The sequence below is a fragment of the Entelurus aequoreus genome, linkage group LG09 (assembly GCF_033978785.1).
Source record: "Entelurus aequoreus isolate RoL-2023_Sb linkage group LG09, RoL_Eaeq_v1.1, whole genome shotgun sequence".
In the NCBI taxonomy this organism is placed as follows: domain Eukaryota; kingdom Metazoa; phylum Chordata; class Actinopteri; order Syngnathiformes; family Syngnathidae; genus Entelurus; species Entelurus aequoreus.
Window position 1 is genome coordinate 62157057 of NC_084739.1, and position 18696 is coordinate 62175752.

At 37.6% G+C, this 18696-nt stretch overlaps 1 protein-coding gene across 2 annotated transcripts in view; it reads left to right on the forward strand.

The window, feature by feature from the left end:
* The first annotated feature begins 3393 nt into the window (after positions 1-3393).
* chrm3a (cholinergic receptor, muscarinic 3a) overlaps positions 3394-18696 on the forward strand; it is a 151290-nt gene continuing 135987 nt past the window's right edge. Inside the window, exon 1 of one of the 2 annotated variants that reach the window (XM_062057781.1) lies at positions 3394-3525. The gene's annotated coding sequence lies outside the window, so the exon portion shown is untranslated. Of the gene's footprint in view, positions 3526-5192; positions 5283-18696 lie in introns of those variants that run through there. The other variant, XM_062057780.1, reaches the window with a different exon arrangement.

The window sequence follows — 18696 nt, forward strand, 5'->3', positions numbered from 1 at the left end:
GTCATTTCGGCCACCGTGTTCAATGGAGAAGTCTGTTTTACATATTTACAAGCAACTGTCCTGAATGAACTGAAATTCTTGTTTCCATTCGTTTTGGAACTTGCAAGCGTATTTCTTCATTTTGCTCGTCGACGGCGTCGCCATGTCTGTAATTTCCTCGTTCTTCTGCTTCGTCTCCTTGTTGTGTGCGCAGTTGTGCACTCTACTCTCTAAAAGCCCTAGATGTTATGACGTCATTGGGCAGGCAAGCTGTTTATATTGTGGGAAAGCGGACGTGAGAACAGGCTGTCCCCACTCAGTCTCAGGTCCGCATTGAGCTGGAGGGGGCGTGGCCTCCAGCTCCGGCTGAATACCGGGAGTTTGACGGGAGAAAATCTCTGCCGGGAGGTTGTTGGGAGAGGCGCTGAATACCGGGATTCTCCCGCTAAAAACGGGAGGGTTGGCAAGTATGACACTCACTGATGTCACTCACCTCACATGCTGTCACCTATTAAAGGGCCACACACACACATACGCTACTGTCATAACATTTTCTTTCCAATTCATTAATTAGGCAACTAATTTGAAAGTGGTGTGGGTGGCTCTATATATACTAGCCCACTGCAGACACATGCAGAAATCAACATGGAATCAAAAATTATTAAATCTGTGACAAAAATAATACCCGCTCTGTCTAAACGATACCGTTTGATCAGCTGCTCGTCATCAAACAAAGCCAGGACATCCTTCCGCTCCCTGAACGTTGGCGCACGTCGCTCTCGCCTCAGTGCCATCCCCTGCTGGCAACTCTAACCACTTAGGACACCTCTGAAGGTCTCTTAAATATCGTGGAGAGTAGGAGTGATTCTTAGACTTAAGAAAGTTGATAAATAGCTTTTATTCTTGAGTTTGAGAGTAGGACTACATTTCGCAAATTCTCAGGACTTAAGTGTAAAATGGCACTCTAAGAAGCTTGATAAATACGGCCCCAGATTTCATAATTGGAAGATTTTACGAGTCCTTGGGTTTGAATTCCAGTGTGTGAATTAACACTTCATTATTTCACCTTTTTTCTAATACACACACTCATATTTTCATTAGTTGGAGTCATGTGACATATAACTATCATTATATATAACTATCATTATATAACTATCATTATATATAACTATCATTATATAACTATCATTATATATAACTATCATTATATAACTATCATTATATATAACTATCATTATATAACTATCATTATATATAACTATCATTATATATAACTATCATTATATATAACTATCATTATATAACTATCATTATATATAACTATCATTATATAACTATCATTATATATAACTATCATTATAGCTATAAAACACCTGATTCAAATGTAGTCATGATTTACAGATTTATCTTATCGATATGTGTATCTGTCCCTGATTGATCTAATAGAATACAAACCCCGTTTCCATATGAGTTGGGAAATGGTGTTAGATGTAAATATAAACGGAATACAATGATTTGCAAATCCTTTTCAAGCCATATTCAGTTGAATATGCTACAAAGACAACATATTTCATGTTCAAACTCATAAACTTTTTTTTTTGTTGCAAATAATCATTAACTTTATAATTTGATGGCAGCAACACGTGACAAAGAAGTTGGGAAAGGTGGCAATAAAGACTGATAAAGTTGAGGAATGCTCATCAAAGACTTATTTGGAACATCCCACAGGTGAGCAGGCTAATTGGGAACAGGTGGGTGCCATGATTGGGTATAAAAACAGCTTCCCAAAAAAGGCTCAGTCTTTCACAAGAAAGGATGGGGCGAGGGTCACCACTTTGTCCACAACTGCGCGAGCAAATTGTTGAACAGTTTAAGAACAACCTTTCTCAAAGTGCAATTGCAAGAAATTGAGGGATTTCAACATCTACGCTCCATAATATCATCAAAAGGTTCAGAGAATGTGGAGAAATCACTGCACGTAAGCAGCATGGCCGGAAACCAACATTGAATGAGCGTGACCTTCCATCCCTCAGACGGCACTGTATCAAAAACCGACATCAGTGTGTAAAGGATATCACCACATGGGCTCAGGAACACTTCAGAAAACCACTGTCACTAAATACAGTTGGTTGCTACATCTGTAAGTGCAAGTTAAAGCTCTACAATGCAAAGCCAAAGCCATTTATCAACAACACCCAGAAACGCCGCCGGCTTCTCTGGGTCTGAGATCATCTAAGATGGACTCATGCAAAGTGGAAAAGTGTTCTGTGGTCTGACGAGTCCACATTTCTAATTGTTTTTGGAAATATTCCACATCGTGTCATCCGGACCAAAGAGGAAAAGAACCATCCAGACTGTTATCCACGCAAAGTGTAAAAGTCAGCATGTGTGATGGTATGGGGGTGTATTAGTGGCCAAGACATGGGTAACTTACACATCTGTGAAGGCACCATTAATGCTGAAAGGTACATACAGCTTTTGGAGCAACATATGCTGCCATCTAAGCGCCGTCTTTTTCATGGACGCCCCTGCTTATTTCAGCAAGACAATGCCAAGCCACATTCAGCACGTGTTACAACAGCGTGGCTTGGTAAAAAAAAGAGTGCGGGTACTTTCCTGGCCCGCCTGCAGTCCAGACCTGTCTCCCATGGAAAATGTGTGGTGCATTATGAAGCCTAAAATAGGACAGCGGAGACCCCGGACTGTAGAACCACTGAAGCTGTACATAAAACAAGAATGGCAAAGAATTCCACTTTTAAAGCTTCAACAATTAGTTTCCTCAGTTCCTAATCGTTTATTGAGTGTTGTTCAAAGGAAAGGCCATGTAACACAGTGGTGAACATGCCCTTTCACAACTACTTTGGCACGTGTTGCAGCCATGAAATTCTAACTTAATTATTATTTGCAAAAAAAAAATTTTTTATGAGTTTGAACATGAAATATGTTGTCTTTGTAGCATATTCAACTGAATATGGCTTGAAAAGGATTTGCAAATCATTGTATTCCGTTTATATTTACATCTAACACCATTTCCCAACTCATATGGAAACAGGGTTTGTATAATGTCTGTCCCTGATTGATATAATATAATATAATATAATATAATATAATATAATATAATATAATATAATATAATATCTGTCCCTGATTGCTTTTCAACGCTGCGCTGACTACTTGGGGGACTATTTATCCGGCGGAGGAGTCACCTGCAGGCGCGTCACACCTGACTAACCAATCAAGGCGCGCTCTTTCTTTGCCTGCGTTTTTGGACATCTCTCTCTCTCTCTCTCTCTCTCTCTCTCTCTCTCTCTCTCTCTCTCTCTCTCTCTCTCTCTCTCTCTCTCTCTCTCTCTCTCTCTCCCCCTCCCTCCCTCCCTCTCTCCCCCCCATCCCCTCCCCAGTCCTGCAGGATGCTGCCAATGTGCGGCTGCTAGAAGTCAGGAGACGTCAGAAGACGTCCAAGCATCTTCATCTTCATCTTCCCGCGCAGGTCTTGCGAGGCTGCGTGTCGGTGTTGGATTGCGCGCGCTGCTCAGCTCCTCTGAGGTAAGTCACAAGTTGCGTTTCCGCCTGCTTTTTGTCGACGCAAGTGCGCGGGGTGAAGGTTTTTAGGGTGCGCAGAAGTGCACGCAAAGTTGAGTTGAACATGGAGGGTGTTTAATTGCGATGCCCATATATGGTCACGGCATGCAGGCAGCCCACAGGGGGTCCACGGGGGTCCACGGGGGTCCACCCTGGTGCTGCTGATGTGGAGCAGAGGGAACAAAGTCTGGACGCAATTTATTCCTCAAGTGAGTGTTTATGATGACCTTTCTTCTGTGGCGAGTGTTTATGATGATGTTTCTTCTGCCGCCATATTGATCTTCATTCCCTGAAAGCAGCGTGGGTGGAGGACCGGGTCACTAGTCACTTTAGAGTAGTCAGTGTGCAGCCACTTTGTCTAAATGTCTGGCAAACACAAGTGACATCCACAGTGGTGCATGAGTGCTGGGGGAGCCGCGGTTCAATCCTGGGATCCAAACACCAGATGATGGAGGGCCTTGCCGAGGAAGGTGGTGGAGGGCACACCTCCACACCTGTGGTGAAGGAGGGCCTTGCCGAGGAAGGTGGTGGAGGGCACACCTCCACACCCAGATAGTTACACCGTGATGGCTTCAAGTTCAATTGACATTGTCATAGTGCACGTTGGAATGCACTGTTGAACCGCAGCACCCCAGTGTCAGCAGCACTCATGTGGCTCCATCTCCATCCCATGATGCTATACCAACACCACCGAGGCACAATCTTGCTGCTCACTTGTGTTGCCAGACAATAATGACTTTGTGTCGACAAATTTTAGGTTATAACAGTACACGTTCAAATTCACTATCAAAGCCGCAACACCCCGGTGTCAGCAGCACTCATGCAGCCTCATCCCATGATGCTATACCAACACCACCGAGGCACAATCTCGCTGCCCATTTGTGTTGCCAGATGTGTACAAAATAATGGTTGAGTGTTTGTCACAGTGCATGTTGGAATGCACTGTTGAACCACAACACCCCAGTTTCAGCAGCACTCATGTGGCCCCATCCCATGATGCTATACCAACGCCACCAAGACAATAATCTTGCTGCTCACTTGTGTTGCCAGATAGTTACACAATAATGACTTTGTGTCGACAAATTTTATGTTATCACAGTACACGTTCAAATTCACTATCAAAGCCGCAACACCCCGGTGTCAGCAGCACTCATGCAGCCCTAAACCATTACACTGTACCAACGCCACCAAAACACAAGCATCTTGCTGCCAACTTGTGTTGCCAGACGTGTACACACTAACGGCTGTGTGTTTGTCACAGTGCATGTGGGAAAGCTCTGCTGAACCACAGCACCTCGGTGTCAGCAGCACTCAGGCAGCCCCATCCCATGATGCTATACCAGGGGTCGGCAACCCGCGGCTCTGGAGCCGCATGCGGCTCTTTAGCGCCGCCCTAGTGGCTCTCTGGAGCTTTTTCAAAAATGTATGAAAAATGGAAAAAGATGAGGGGAAAAAATATATTTTTTGTTTTAATATGGTTTCTGTAGGAGGACAAACATGACACTAATTGTTATAACACAGTGTTTATATTAAACATGCTTCACTGATTCGAGTATTTGGCGAGCGCCGTTTTGTCCTACTAATTTTGGCGGTCCTTGAACTCACCTTAGTTTGTTTCCATGTATAACTTTCTCCGGCTTTCTAGGACGTGTTTTATGCCACTTCTTTTTCTCTCTCATTTTGTCCACCCAACTGTTAACGTGGTGCGTGAAGGCACAAAGGTGAGTTTTGTTGATGTTATTGACTTGTGTGGAGTGCTAATCAGACATATTTGGTTACTGCATTAATGCTAGCTAATCGATGCTAACATGCTATTTAGGCTAGCTATATGTACCTATTGCATCATTATGCCTCATTTGTAGCTATATTTGAGCTCATTTAGTTTCCTTTAAGTCCTTTAAATGTATATCTCTTGACACACTATCTGTATGTAATATGGCTTTTAATTTTTTGCGGCTCCAGACAGATTTGTTTTTGTATTTTTGGTCCAATATGGCTCTTTCAACATTTTGGGTTGCCGACCCCTGTGCTATACCAACACCACCGAGGCACAATCTTGCTGCCCATTTGTGTTGCCAGATGTGTACAAAATAATGGTTGAGTGTTTGTCACAGTGCATGTTGGAATGCAGTGTTGAACCGCAGCACCCCAGCGTCAGCAGCACTCCTGCAGCCCCAAATCATGACACTATAGTAACACCAACAAGGCACAATAATCTTGCTGTTCACTTGTGTTGCCAGATGTGTACACAATAATGACTTTGTGTTGATGAATTTTACGTTATCACAGTACATGTTGAAATTCACTATTAAAACCACAGCACCCCAGTGTCAGCAGCACTCATGCAGCCCCAGACCATGACGCTATACTAACACCACCAAGACGCAGGTATCTTGCTGCCAGATGTGTACACAATAATGGCTGTTTGTTTGCCACAGTGCATGTTGGACAGCACTGTTGAACCGCAGCACCCCAGTGTCAGCAGCACTCATGCAGCCCTACAGCTCTTTGAGACACTTGTGATTTAGGGCTATATAAATAAATATTGATTGATTGATTGATATATCATGACGCTGACAACACCGCCAATATGTTCACTTGTGTTGCCAGATATTCAGACTTTAACAACAGGCGTGTGTTGACTCCTTTGCAGTGGCTAGTATATGTGTAGGAGCTGCACACTGACTACTCTGAAGTATATCCAAGTGACGTTGTGCTGACACAATAGAATGCTCCATGAAATGTGCACCTTTGACACTTTTTACCGCAGAACGGAGAAGATTTTGCATCTTTTTTCCTAGATTTGGAAGTAATATGAAAGCCTTAACAGAGGTGGGATATCGCGCATGAGTGAAGTCAATAGCAGAGAGCTATGGTTGTCAGTTGAATACCTGACACTCACCTGTCTTGTTGGTTGTGTTGTACTTCATATATTTACCTGCCATGTACAGTATGTGATGGCACTATCTGATTGGTTGATGCTGCGTCAGCATCTTCATTTGCTGCCTTTTGTGTGACAGAAACCTTGAATAATCTGTGTCAAATATACAGTATCATACACCAAATATACAGTATCGTACACCAAATATACAGTATCATACACCAAATATACATACACCAAATATACAGTATCATACACCAAATATACATACACCAAATATACAGTATCATACACCAAATATACATACACCAAATATACAGTATCATACACCAAATATACATACACCAAATATACAGTATCATACACCAAATATACAGTGTCATACACCAAATATACAGTATCATACACCAAATATACATACACGAAATATACAGTATCATACACCAAATATACAGTATCATACACCAAATATACATACACCAAATATACAGTATCATACACCAAATATACAGTATCATACACCAAATATACAGTGTCATACACCAAATATACATACACCAAATATACAGTATCATACACCAAATATACAGTATCATACACCAAATATACAGTATCATACACCAAATATACATACACCAAATATACAGTATCATACACCAAATATACAGTATCATACACCAAATATACAGTGTCATACACCAAATATACAGTATCATACACCAAATATACATACACCAAATATACAGTATCATACACCAAATATACATACACCAAATATACAGTATCATACACCAAATATACAGTATCGTACACCAAATATACAGTATCATACACCAAATATACATACACCAAATATACAGTATCATACACCAAATATACATACACCAAATATACAGTATCATACACCAAATATACATACACCAAATATACAGTATCATACACCAAATATACATACACCAAATATACAGTATCATACACCAAATATACAGTGTCATACACCAAATATACAGTATCATACACCAAATATACATACACGAAATATACAGTATCATACACCAAATATACAGTATCATACACCAAATATACATACACCAAATATACAGTATCATACACCAAATATACAGTATCATACACCAAATATACAGTGTCATACACCAAATATACATACACCAAATATACAGTATCATACACCAAATATACAGTATCATACACCAAATATACAGTATCATACACCAAATATACATACACCAAATATACAGTATCATACACCAAATATACAGTATCATACACCAAATATACAGTGTCATACACCAAATATACAGTATCATACACCAAATATACATACACCAAATATACAGTATCATACACCAAATATACATACACCAAATATACAGTATCATACACCAAATATACAGTATCATACACCAAATATACAGCATTATACACCAAATATACAGTGTCATACACCAAATATACAGTATCATACACCAAATATACAGTATCATACACCAAATATACAGTATCATGCACCAAATATACATACACCAAATATACAGTATCATACACCAAATATACAGTATCATACACCAAATATACAGTGTCATACACCAAATATACAGTATCATACACCAAATATACATACACCAAATATACAGTATCATACACCAAATATACATACACCAAATATAAAGTATCATACACCAAATATACAGTATCATACACCAAATATACAGCATTATACACCAAATATACAGTGTCATACACCAAATATACAGTATCATACACTAAATATACAGTATCATACACCAAATATACAGTATCATACACCAAATATACATACACGAAATATACAGTATCATACACCAAATATACAGTATCATACACCAAATATACATACACCAAATATACAGTATCATACACCAAATATACAGTATCATACACCAAATATACAGTATCATACACCAAATACACATACACGAAATATACAGTATCATACACCAAATATACAGTATCATACACCAAATATACATACACCAAATATACAGTATCATACACCAAATATACAGTATCATACACCAAATATACAGTATCATACACGAAATATACAGTATCATACACCAAATATACAGTATCATACACCAAATATACATACACCAAATATACAGTATCATACACCAAATATACAGTATCATACACCAAATATACAGTATCATACACCAAATACACATACACGAAATATACAGTATCATACACCAAATATACAGTATCATACACCAAATATACATACACCAAATATACAGTATCATACACCAAATATACAGTATCATACACCAAATATACAGTGTCATACACCAAATATACATACACCAAATATACAGTATCATACACCAAATATACAGTATCATACACCAAATATACATACACCAAATATACAGTATCATACACCAAATATACAGTATCATACACCAAATATACAGTGTCATACACCAAATATACAGTGTCATACACCATTGGGAGTATGCCCAGTGGGCTACATTGTGCTTGTTTACTGTTTGACCATGAACATGAACATGAACATTTTAACTTTGAGTTGTTTTTCTTCATCTTATGTCAAAATCAAGATTTCTGGACATGACTGTATAAAAAAATCCGCCCAGATAGTAGGAGTGTCCCGATCCAGTATTGATATCAGTCTGATATCAGAGGCACAAGCGGTAAAAATGGATGGATGGATCAGCAAAAATGACAAAAACACAGAGGCTATTTCATCCCTGCAAGCCTGTTTCAAAAAAATGAAATAAAATCCCCTGACGAGCAGGGAAACCTAACGTATATTCTGCTCTACCCCGGTATTTAGCAACGTATGACAGATAAACCACAGAAACCTTGACTATATATGTATCTATATACAGTATATATATATATATATATATATATATATATATATATATATATATATATATATATATATATATATATATATATATATATATATATATATATATATACACAAGTATCACCTGAGAAAACACTTGTGTCTCCAAGGACCACCATGATGACCAACATTAAAATACAGTAGCCTTGTAGGCCCAAGTATTCATTGAACACCAGGCCAAGGTTTTAATCAACAAGTATTTTTCCTATTTTACACAGTTTGAACATTAACACTGTGTTTGAATATTTCATGAAGTTATTATTTGATGTTCCCACAAGATGGAGGCCGCATATCACCAGTTTGACAATCACTGCCTTACAGACGTCTGAAAATTACTTTAAAAAGTAATTAATTATAGTTACTAGTTACTTCACAGAAAAAGTAATTGAATTACTAACACTTGGCTCTCCAAGTACCACCATAATGACAACATTAAATACAGTAGTGTAGTAGACCTAAGTATTCATTAAGTACCACCATAATGACAACATTAAATACAGTAGTGTAGTAGACCTAAGTATTCATTAAGTACCACCATAATGACAACATTAAATACAGTAGTGTAGTAGACCTAAGTATTCATTAAGTACCACCATAATGACAACATTAACTACAGTAGTGTAGTAGACCTAAGTATTCATTAAGTACCACCATAATGACAACATTAAATACAGTAGTGTAGTAGACCTAAGTATTCATTAAGTACCACCATAATGACAACATTAAATACAGTAGTGTAGTAGACCTAAATATTCATTAAGTACCACCATGACAACATTAAATACAGTAGTGTAGTAGACCTAAGTATTCATTAAGTACCACCATCATGACAACATTAAATACAGTAGTGTAGTAGACCTAAGTATTCATTAAGTACCACCATAATGACAACATTAAATACAGTAGTGTAGTAGACCTAAGTATTCATTAAGTACCACCATCATGACAACATTAAATACAGTAGTGTAGTAGACCTAAGTATTCATTAAGTACCACCATCATGACAACATTAAATACAGTAGTGTAGTAGACCTAAGTATTCATTAAGTACCACCATCATGACAACATTAAATACAGTAGTGTAGTAGACCTAAGTATTCATTAAGTACCACCATAATGACAACATTAAATACAGTAGTGTAGTAGACCTAAGTATTCATTAAGTACCACCATCATGACAACATTAAATACAGTAGTGTAGTAGACCTAAGTATTCATTAAGTACCACCATAATGACAACATTAAATACAGTAGTGTAGTAGACCTAAGTATTCATTAAGTACCACCATGACAACATTAAATACAGTAGTGTAGTAGACCTAAGTATTCATTAAGTACCACCATAATGACAACATTAAATACAGTAGTGTAGTAGACCTAAGTATGCATTAAGTACCACCATAATGACAACATTAAATACAGTAGTGTAGTAGACCTAAGTATTCATTAAGTACCACCATAATGACAACATTGTAATATAGTAGCGTAGTAGACCTAAGTATTCATTAAGTACCACCATAATGACAACATTGTAATATAGTAGCGTAGTAGACCTAAGTATTCATCAAGTACCACCATAATGACAACATTGTAATACAGTAGCGTAGTAGACCTAAGTATTCATTAAGTACCACAATCATGACAACATTGTAATATAGTAGCGTAGTAGACCTAAGTATTCATTAAGTACCACCATAATGACAACATTGTAATATAGTAGCGTAGTAGACCTAAGTATTCATTAAGTACCACCATAATGACAACATTGTAATACAGTAGCGTAGTAGACCTAAGTATTCATTAAGCACCACAATCATGACAACATTGTAATATAGTAGCGTAGTAGACCTAAGTATTCATTAAGTACCACCATCATGACAACATTAAATACAGTAGTGTAGTAGACCTAAGTATTCATTAAGTACCACCATGACAACATTAAATACAGTAGTGTAGTAGACCTAAGTATTCATTAAGTACCACCATAATGACAACATTGTAATATAGTAGCGTAGTAGACCTAAGTATTCATCAAGTACCACCATCATGACAACATTGTAATATAGTAGCGTAGTAGACCTAAGTATTCATCAAGTACCACCATAATGACAACATTGTAATACAGTAGCGTAGTAGACCTAAGTATTCATTAAGTACCACAATCATGACAACATTGTAATATAGTAGCGTAGTAGACCTAAGTATTCATTAAGTACCACCATAATGACAACATTGTAATATACCGTATTTCCTTGAATAGCCGCAGGGGCGCTAATTAATTTAAAACCTCTTCTCACTCCTGCGGTTACCAAAACCATGCGGAATGAGCAAGCATGCTCTAATTATTTTAAAACCTCTTCTCACTCCGGCGCATACCTTATCATTAAAAACACATTTAATAAAAAAAACGTTATTATGATCTTACCTTTACTTGTAGATGGGTCCATGTGCAGCTGCTTCTGATCAAAGGCAGTCTTTCTCATCTTTCTTCAATTTTAAAAGTCTCTGGAGATATTCCTTTAATTATTACCTCCTGCTTCGATTGAAAGTCCAGTTTAGAAAACGGTTTTATTTTAGATATGTAATCCTCCATGTTAAAAGTGCAAGCAAACAATTGCTGCATGCTTGCTGCTTGTTGTCTTCTTCTGCAGTACCTGTCTCCTGCAGTACTGGTAGTCGCAAGAAGGATCACTAGCGCCCTCTACCACCTGGAGGCGGGAGTCATTTAATGACTCATATTTGACCCGGCGGAAGTGCCAAGCATGCGCTAATTATTTTGCGAAACGAGTTTGACCCGGCTGTAATTCTAGGCAGGCGAATACTATATTCCCGGCGCCAATTCAAGGAAATACGGTAGTAGCGTAGTAGACCTAAGTATTCATTCCAAACAAGGCAGAGGTTTTTACTTCATATTTGACCCAGTTTGAACAGTAACACTGACACAGCAGCAGTTTGAGGGATCACTGCTTTAAAAGTGACAGAATGAGGTAAATGTGTATTAGAAGGTAACACCTTGTTACAGTAACATCATTCAACTTACACAATTACCACTCCACTTCAACCTAACTAAAGACCATTTTCCTCTGCTTGACTTGAACCTGATCCAGCATTTTGCAACATTCCACACTAAGATGATGTGTGTCATATCAGTATTGGTATGGTCTGGTCACACCATTCCTGGTGACAGCAGCCTCCCATCCAGCAGCTGTCAGTCAACATCCAGTCAGTGTGTGGAACATCCTGCAGTGGAATATTTCATAAGACTTTCACTTTCACTTTCATAACACACTGCATGGCTTCACTACACGTCACAAAGACAGTACGTTTGACTTGAGAGGTTTTCATCTGACGATATGTTCATTATGGTGATGGCAGAGTAACATCCATTCTGTCCCCGGCCCCCCGGGGCCCCCCAAAGCCCCCCCAAGGCAGCAGTGTAAGCACTTGTGGCGTCTAGCATGCCTGATGACTATTTAGCAGCAGTCAGCTGCTCATTACACACATAATCCACTTAGACAGCCTAGCTCAGGGGTGGGCAATTAATTTTTACCGGGGGCCGCATGAGCAACCTGAGCACTGCTGGGGGGCCACACTGACAATATTTCAATTAAATTTTGCTCAAATTATTTTTGATATACCGTAAGATAGATAATAATAATAATAATATTTTCATTTAACCTAACTTATCTTTATACAAAAGCAGATGGCTTTTGATGGTTTTATTTTTAACACTTTCTTACACAACACTTCCTGATGTATATTACAATACAAAAATTTCAATTTCTGTCACTTTATCCTGCATCCTCTTTGTTGTAAAACCTTTATTTAACCAGATAAGAAAACATTGTGAACGTAGCACGCCTGTAAGGTGATTGGCGAAGAAGGAGGAAGCGTTGCTGTTGCGGAAATGAGGAGTGAGGATTGGTTTTCCTTTTGGAAAGAACGAGATAAGTTGAGCTGTGTTAGTATAGCATGCTCAATAAAAGTTTAAAAAGTGCATCAGACTTGGTGTGCACTTCTTCTGGACGCTACAATTGATGTCACAAGTGGGATGAAATGCCTCCCAGTTCGCCTTGCCATCAAACCTGGGAGTCTTCATTGAGGGCGGAATTCCCCCCGTGGCAAGCAGCGTGGCTGCACCTGTAAACACACTCTCTCTCTCTCTCTCTCTCTCTCTCTCTCTCTCTCTCTCTCTCTCTCTCTCTCTCTCTTTGCGGCGAGCTCCTCACGTGGCACGAACCTCCCGATGACGTAGCACACAAACAGCGTAGTATGCGCAAAGTTTTACTTCTGCCACCAATTGTAGCGTCCAGAAGAAGTGCACATCAAGTCTGACGCTCTTTTTAAACTTTTATTGAGCAAGCTATACTAACACAGCTCAACATATCTCGTTCCTTCCACACGCACGTCTCCTCACTCCTCATTTACGCAACTCAAGAAGACAACATCTACTTCAGCAGGTCGTTACACTATATTCTTTAAACACAGCAACGTGTGTACCACAAATAAGCACACGGCTTTACCTTTACTTGTCTTGTTGAAAACACGCCATTCGTCATCAACTTTTCTCTTTTTAGTCGCTGTGCGCCTTCCCTCACAGGACATACGCACAATAACACTTTTCAAAATAAAAGCAGCACAGTTGTATTGCACGCACGACAAAGATGTTTTTTTAAATTTATTTTGTAATTTGAGATTGCCGCTGCGCGCACGAGCATACGTCCACACGGAAGTAATACAAATAACGCTTTTCAAAACAAAAGCAGCACCGTTGTATTGCACACTCGAAATAGATGCTTTTTAAAATGTATTTTGTAATTTATAATTGGCCTCACGCGGGCCGGACAGGGACGTACAAAGGGCCGGATGTGGCCCGCGGGCCGCACAATGCCCAGGTCTGGCCTAGCTAGCTTTAGACCATCATTCAACAATAACATCATGCTGTCTCACGTGGAAGGACCGCCCCTTCATGCTGTCTCACGTGGAAGGACCGCCCCTTCATGCTGTCTCACGTGGAAGGACCGCCCCTTCATGCTGTCTCACGTGGAAGGACCGCCCCTTCATGCTGTCTCACGTGGAAGGACCGCCCCTTGATGTTCGGGGAGACTTTCGCAGCAGTTAGACAGCTGCCGGTCTGGAACTCACATCATACTACACTGTACTACACTGTACTACACAGTACTACACTGTACTACACTGTACTACACTGTACTGCACTGTACTACACTGTACTACACAGTACTACACTGTACTACACAGTACTACACTGTACTGCACAGTACTACACTGTACTGCACTGTACTACACTGTACTGCACAGTACTACACTGTACTGCACTGTACTACATTGTACTACACAGTACTACACTGTACTGCACTGTACTACACTGTACTGCACAGTACTACACTGTACTACACTGTACTGCACAGTACTACACTGTACTGCACTGTACTACACTGTACTACATTGTACTACACAGTACTACACTGTACTACACTGTACTACACTGTACTGCACTGTACTACACTGTACTACACAGTACTACACTGTACTACACTGTACTACACAGTACTACACTGTACTACACTGTACTACACTGTACTGCACTGTACTACACTGTACTACACAGTACTACACTGTACTACACAGTACTACACTGTACTACACTGTACTACACTGTACTGCACTGTACTACACTGTACTACACAGTACTACACTGTACTACACTGTACTGCACAGTACTACACTGTACTGCACTGTACTACACTGTACTGCACAGTACTACACTGTACTGCACTGTACTACATTGTACTACACAGTACTACACTGTACTGCACTGTACTACGCTGTACTGCACTGTACTACACTGTACTACATTGTACTACACAGTACTACACAGTACTACACTGTACTGCACTGTACTACACTGTACTGCACTGTACTACACTGTACTACATTGTACTACACAGTACTACACAGTACTACACTGTACTGCACAGTACTACACTGTACTACACTGTACTGCACTGTACTACACAGTACTACACAGTACTACACTGTACTACACAGTACTACACTGTACTACACTGTACTACACTGTACTACACTGTACTGCACAGTACTACACTGTACTGCACTATACTACACTGTACTGCACAGTACTACACTGTACTGCACTGTACTACATTGTACTACACAGTACTACACAGTACTACACTGTACTGCACAATGGGACGGCGTGGCAAAGTTGGTAGAGTGGCCGCGCCAGCAATCGGAGGGTTACTGGTTCAATTCCCACCTTCTACCATCCTAGTTGTGTCCTTGGGCAAGACACTTCACCCTTGCTCCTGATGGCTGCTGGTTAGCGCCTTATATAGGAAAACAAAATAGTTTGTTTTGTAGAATTGTTCTAGTTATTATTACTAATCCTATTATTAATATTGTATTATTGTATATATTTCAATAGTAATAACGTATTCAAAAATAATTAGGTAATTTTATAGATTGTATTCTATTCACGTGTATTTATTACTAACATTAATATGACATTTCTATTTACATTTGTGCTTTAATAACTGAGCACTGAAGAAAATGTCATTTTATGTTTTATGTTATTTTCATTTGTGCATTATTTTTATTGTAAACTTTTGTTCATGCATAATTATACACAAACTATATAACAATTATATACATGTTTTATCATATGAAGTATTATTTAAAATTTATATATAATGTATATAGTTTTTGAATTGTTCAATTATTACCATTATTCAGTGTAGTCATTTAGTTTTGTCCATTATTCATTATTTAAATACACTAAAGTGTATCTATCTATCTATCTATCTATCTATCTATCTATCTATCTATCTATCTATCTATCTATCTATCTATCTATCTATCTATCTATCTATCTATCTATCTATCTATCTATCTATCTATCTATCTATTCAAAATCTAATGATATGATTAACATATGTCATTTATAAAGTTATTATATGTATTATTAAATATATATATATATATTGTATTGGATGTGATAGATGCACTGATGGACTTCTTCTCATAATTATATTGATATCTGCCACATAAATATCTGCTTATTGACTTTGTAATTCTTTATTGCTGTAACTTGCTGATATTGGGGGCCATTAAGGGGCCCCGAGGAGAGCGTTTTTCCCATAGCGAACTAATCATGTGATGGACGGACATACACTGTTAGCACGGCGCCAATAAGACGCTCACTTTAGCAGCGCTGCTCCGTATTTGTTTTACAATATTGTCTATGTTCAGCACACACACACTCTTCCATGTTGTGTGCGTGTGTGTGTGTGTGTGTGTGTGTGTGTGTGTGTGTGTGTGTGTGTGTGTGTGTGTGTGTGTGTGTGTGTGTGTGTGTGTGTGTGTGTGTGTGTTGGAGTGCAAAGGTCAGGTCGGAGCAAAGATGATTGATGGACGTCACAAACATGAAGCTCCAAGATGTTCTAAAGGGTATAATTAAATATTTCATCTTTGAAGCAACGTTCAATATTGTTGCAAGTGTAAAAGTAAGCTAAGCAGTGACGTTCAAGACAAGACCTTTAATGACAAAGGTGATGATTTTGGCTGCAGATGTGCTTCCACTTTGTCTTACCTGTCCTGAAGGTGTCAAAGGCTGCAACAAATATAGAAAAAAGTGAAGTGTGAGAGAAAGTGCTGAACTCCTACTTTCTTCAGCGTGGAAAACAACAACAATAACTTTTAGACTTTAGTCTTTGAAGTTTGAACTCCCCAAGTTTTTCTAATATTATTTTACATATTTATATCAATATGTTGTAAATGCTTTTAGGGAAAGCTCTGCTGTATTTTAGGATTGTTTCGCTGTCATATTTTTAATTGTTTTGATTAGCTCTTTTTTTTAATTACATTTTTTTACTGGCACATTTACTAAGTTTTAGCCTTGTTAAGTTTCACTTTAATTTTTAGCTTCTTTCTCAGACGTAGCCTTTCAGACTCTTTTCAAAATTATCTTTTTAACACATCTGGTGAGTATGTAACATTACATTTTTTATTTAATTTTAATACGTCTTGTGAGTATGTAACATTACATTATTTATTTAATTTTAATACGTCTTGTAAGTATGTAACATTACATTTTTAATTTAATTTTAACACATCTTGTTAGTATGTAACATTACATTATAATATAATATAATATAATATAATATAATATAATATAATATAATATAATATAATAATATATAATAATAATATAATAATATAATGCTTTATATAAATATATATAAAGCACATATCAATATATATAAAGCACATATAAATATATATACACTATAACCACATATATATATATATATATATATATATATATATATATATATATGTATATATATATATATATATATATATATATATATATATATATATATATATATGTATATATATATATATATATAGACTATAAGCACATATAAATATATATATAGACTATAAGCACATATAAATATATATAAAGCACATATAAATATATATATATATATATATATATATATATATATATATATATATATATATATATATATATATATATATATATATATATATGACTATAACCACATATAAATATATATAAAGCACATATAAATATATATATATATATATATATATATATATATATATATATATGTATATATATATATATATATATATATATATATATATATATATATATATATATATATATATATATATATATATATATATATATATAGACTATAAGCACATATAAAGCTGTTTGATGCTTGGAAGAGTTGCTGGGGATCAGTTTAGGTTGAGATCAGTTTAGGTTGAGATCAGTTTAGGTTGAGATCAGGTCGAGGTTGAGATCAGTTTAGGTTGAGATCAGTTTAGGTTGAGATCAGGTCGAGGTTGAGATCGGTTTAGGTTGAGATCGGTTTAGGTTGAGATCAGTTTAGGTTGAGATCAGTTTAGGTTGAGATCAGGTAGAGGTTGAGATCAGGTAGAGGTTGGGATCAGTTTAGGTTGAGATCAGTTTAGGTTGAGATCAGGTCGAGGTTGAGATCAGTTCAGGTTGAGATCAGGTCGAGGTTGAGATCAGTTTAGGTTGAGATCAGGTCGAGGTTGAGATCAGGTAGAGGTTGAGATCAGGTAGAGGTTGGGATCAGTTTAGGTTGAGATCCGTTTAGGTTGAGATCAGGTCGAGGTTGAGATCAGTTTAGGTTGAGATCAGGTCGAGGTTGAGATCAGGTAGAGGTTGGGATCAGTTTAGGTTGAGATCAGTTTAGGTTGAGATCAGGTAGAGGTT